The following is a 4,699-nucleotide window of genomic DNA, read 5'->3' as shown; positions in this document are numbered from 1 at the left end:
AAGTGTGGCAGGAAGTTCAATGTCCCTCCTGCAGCCCTGGCACAAACAACTCCCAGTATCTTTAGCTGGCCTGGAGACCAAGTGAGTCATTAGAATGATCTTGCCCACCTTTGCAAGGGGTGGTTTTGTTCAGCAGCCTTTCAGCTTGTTTTTCTCCTAAGGCAGAGGGCAGCGGTGCTGCTGTCACCCCGATGTCACCTGAGGAGAGGCAGAAGTTGTCCTTGTTCCCGCAGAGGAAGATTGCGGTTGCGGTGTTTCCCTGGGCTGCACTGCAGGTGCTCTCAGTCCCTGGGTCACCTGCAAGGCTCAGTCCTGGCAGCTCCAGGCAGATTCTCTGGTGGCCCCAGGCCTTGCAGGTGGGCTTTGAGCCCCACATCCCAGCCCTTTGGGATCAGTTTGGCGAGGTGATATGCCTCTGGCTGGCACACTGAGCCTGCTGTGTTTGGGATCAGAAGGCACCAGCTCCCCTGGTCTCTACCCTAAATGTCGGCATTTTAGTGGCATTTGCCCTTTGTCACCGAGTTTATACTCCCTATTGATGAGGAAGATTCTTACCTGTTTTGTTCATGTTTGAGTGATGCATAGGAAGTAGTTGACCTCAGACAAAGCCAAAATTGTGGGAAGTAAAACACATGTCAATACAAATGCGACATTATCTCCAACCACAAGGCCTGTGCTCTACTACAAGTGCTTTTTCATTCAGTACCTGCCTTTCTCCTCTACTTTGACAGGTTGCCAAGGGCAGTGCTGGAGTGACTGTTCCTGGAGGGATTTAAAAGCTGTGTAAACATGGTGGTCAGGGACATGGTTTAGTGGTGTGCTTGGTAGTGCTGGTTTAGAGGTTTGAGTCGAGGATCTTAGGAGTCTTTTCCAGCCTCAGTGATTCTATGAGTCTGTGATTATACATTGCCCAGTAAAACACCACAGACTATATCTGTCTTACTGTTATGGGAGGGAATTCCATTCAGGATTGGGGAAGCAGAGGCTGAGGCAAAGAGAAAATGTTTTCAGCTGGAGGGAGACTTGTTTGCCATAGAGACATATGAAAGGATGGCATAAATCATGGCATTGGTTCACCTAGGGAAGTCAGGGGGAACACTTCATGCAGCTAATGATGAGGTGGTAGCCATCCTCATTGCAAGGTCGTGCTTTAATTAAAAATGAAACATATGGTCTAGACGAGCTGAAGAAAAAGGTGCAGTGCTTTTCCTGCAAGAGAGCAATTCCTTCCAAAGGTCCCAAGGCAATATGAAAATTACAAAACAGCTTTTCAGCTCTTCACAGTAATATTGGTTTTTTCCTCCATTTAACAGATGGCAAAATCAAGACTACTGTTTCAACTTGTATGCTGCAATTGCTGCACGAATAGATAAGGTGATTTGGTAAATAGAAAGAGCAAGAGGTTTTCATGGTGATAGTATGTTATTATTGACAATTTGATGCTTTTATCAAGTAATGGTAATCAAGCTTTATTTGCTTGATAAATTCCTAGCCTAGAGTGTTGATTTTATCAAAATTACCTTGGCAGTTAAGGGTGTAATTTTCTGCTGGTAAAATGAAGGATGTTCTCAGGAATTTGTAATTGTTCAATTATTTGGTGCAATTTTTATGTTTTAACAAGTTCCATGAGCTTCAAGGCAGACCGAGTGCTCTGCATGGTTTGTCAGCATGCTGAATAGGAAGGCACCTGTCAATGTTTTTTTTTATACAGTCTTCTTGCTAACTAGGAAAATAAGACCTGAGGGTGTTTTTTACTGCTGACTGTGAAAAAGACATCACATTTTCTCACACCAGAACACAAAACAAACATTACCCAATTCCCTTTCCACTTCAAAAACCATGTTATTTATTGGTGCTTACCAGGGCACAAAATGGTGCCCAGTTAAAAGAGCTCTGTGTCACTCAGTGGGGACAGCTATCACCAAAAATGTGGTGATTCTGGGTGCAGTGTTAAATCTGGTACCACTGATGCACTGCATACGTGTCTATTCACAAATAAAGACTCTACTGATAGAGATGATAACCCCTGGGGAGGCTGGTGCTTCCCCAGAGCAGAATTTGTTGACAGCATGGTCACTCCCATCAGATGAGCTGCTGGCAAGTTCAGCAGCAGCAGCAGGATGAGAAAGGAACTGGCTTGCTACAGCCAGCTGCAATGCACAAGGCTACAAGTAACACCAGCAGCACCAGGAAAACCTTCACCAAACCTGACCTGTGAGATGCAAAGACAAAACCTTTCTTAATTTACCTCTATTTACCAGCTTCCTGTATTTAGCAGCCACTTTCCAGCTTGCCTTTCTCCATTTTCACCCCAGCTTTTCTTGCATTGTTATCTGAAACAGCAAGGAATACTTCTAAGGGTTTGAAGCTGAACAAGATGAAAACCAAACAGCTGTCTGAAATCCATGTTTTCATCTGCTCCCATGCTTCCTGGAAAATATTACATCTGCAGTAGGTTATGCTTAAGAAAAAATACCGTGTACCTGATAATTTTGGCAGATGAACTTTGTCACTGAAAAGACTGTCTGGGTCTTAGCACAGAAGTGAAACACAGATTACATGCAGTATTTTGTACCACCAGGAATCCAGATGGCCAAAACCACCTGAGCAGCAAGCAACAAGTGTTGCCTGGCAGTATTACTGATGTTTTTATTCTGAAAGAATGCAAGCCAAAAAATGCACTAGAGGGCACAGTTGCAGGAGAGCAAAACCAACCAGATTTGGACTGCAGTGAAACGACACACTGATGTAATTTCTCTCTGATAAATCAATGTAAATCAGGCTTGGAAGGAACATTCTCATTTCAAAGTTGGCTGAAGGACTGGAACAAAATGATAGGTGACAATATAGCAAACTGGGGAGTGTTTGTATAATATGATGGCACAAGGGTAGGTGTCAGGAGCTGTTCTATTTAACACCCTCATTAGTGATTCAGAAGAAGAAACAAGCAGAGAGTAATGAGGTTTGATACTTGGGAGATGAGGTTTGATACTTGGGAGGATTAGTTAGAACTGGTGAGAGCTGCAAATTAATGCAAAGCAACAGACACCAGAATCACAGGCACAGAAAAGCAAAAGGCGCAAAGCACACGTGTGGGAAGCAAAATTTAATAAAGAGAAACCTGGGGGAATTGCAGGCAGAGTAAACATCAATCCAGCAAGAGGAAACCTAGGAAAGGGTAACATGGGAAGTGATTTCAGCAGGAGAGCTGACAAGTTATCATAGGCCAGGCTGTGCTGTGAAGATGCTCCAGTGACAGCTGGGGACACATACAGCTACACCGCTGAGCAGGGAGCTCCAACACCTCTGGGTCCTGGCACCATACTGGGAATTAATTCCCACCACTGTGCTCAGCTGCCCTGCCCTGCATGTCCCTGCTGCTGCCAGAATTCAGACAAGAGCAAGAAAAGCGGTGGGAAAGGAGCTGGGTGGCTCCATCTCCAGGAAAAGCCTGCAAGTGCTGCAGCTTCATTGCAGTAGCACACATTGGGAAAGGCGTGGCTTGGCAAAGGTGGTGGGGAGGCACATCCATCACCGGCAGAGGAAGGAGGCATAGGAAAGCAAAAGGCTGCTGAGAACACTAGAACCACAGCTTTGCCTGTTGAGTAAGCAAGATGGGACCCTTTCCAAAGTATTTGGGCCATAGTGCACATGGAAATTCTCACATTTCAGAATGTAAGACCATTCTGAGTAAATTTTAATGAAAGAGAAAACCTATAAAATCCCCTCAGTAGAGGGACCTCTCTGTTCAAAACTGCAGACTGTTGTTGCAGAGGAGCAGCAAAAGCAGTGAGGATCATTCTGTGGCTGGGCAGCAGTGGCATGTGGGCTTCTCTGCTCATCCTGAGCAGAAAGCAGACTTGTGTCAATGAAGTTGCTGAGCAGCATTCAGGGAGAAGGAGCTCTGGAAGCTGGCAGCTCCCAGCAATGCTTGCATCCTTTCTGTTTACAGCAGAAGAAAGCAAGTCATTCACAGAATGACAGAATCCCAGGATGGGTCAGGTTGGAAGGGACAACGGTCACTCATCTGGTCTCACCTCCCTGCTCAAGCAAGGCCATCCCAGAACACAGGGCACAGGATTGTGTCCAGAGGGTTCTGCAATGTCCCCAGTGAGGGAGATTCCACAGCCTCTGCTGGCAATCTGCTCAGTGCTTGGTCCCTGCACAGGGAAGAAGTTCTTCCTCATGTTTGGAGGGAGTTTCCCAGGCGTCAGTTCCTGCCCGTGGCTCTGGTGCCATTGCTGGGCCCCACAGAGCAGAGCCTGGGCCCCGCTGGGGGCAGCCAGGGACACCCAGGGCTGAGGGCCCCTCTCAGCTGGGGCTCCTCTTGAGGCTGAGCAGCCCCAGCTCCCTCAGCCTTTCCTCAGCAGGGAGATGCTCCAGGCCCTTCCTCAGCTCCACAGCCTCTGCTGGCCCCCCTCCAGGAGCTCCGTGTCCCTCCTGTGCTGAGGAGCCAGAGCTGGACACAGCGCTCCAGAGCTGCCTCCCAGGGCTGGGCAGAGGGGCAGGATCCCTCCCTGCCCTGCTGGCAATGCCCTTCTGAGTGCACCCCAGGATCCCATTGGCCTCCTTGTGCCCACAACACTCTGCTGGCTCGGGGACAGCTGTTTGTCCCCCAGGACCTCCAGGTCCTTCTCTGCAGAGCCGTGTTCCAGCAGATCACCCAGGCCTGTGCTGCTGCTTGGGGTTATTCCTGCCC

This window comes from Aphelocoma coerulescens, unplaced genomic scaffold (genome assembly GCF_041296385.1).
Source record: "Aphelocoma coerulescens isolate FSJ_1873_10779 unplaced genomic scaffold, UR_Acoe_1.0 HiC_scaffold_100, whole genome shotgun sequence".
Taxonomy (NCBI): domain Eukaryota; kingdom Metazoa; phylum Chordata; class Aves; order Passeriformes; family Corvidae; genus Aphelocoma; species Aphelocoma coerulescens.
Note: the sequence above shows the minus strand (reverse complement) of the source record.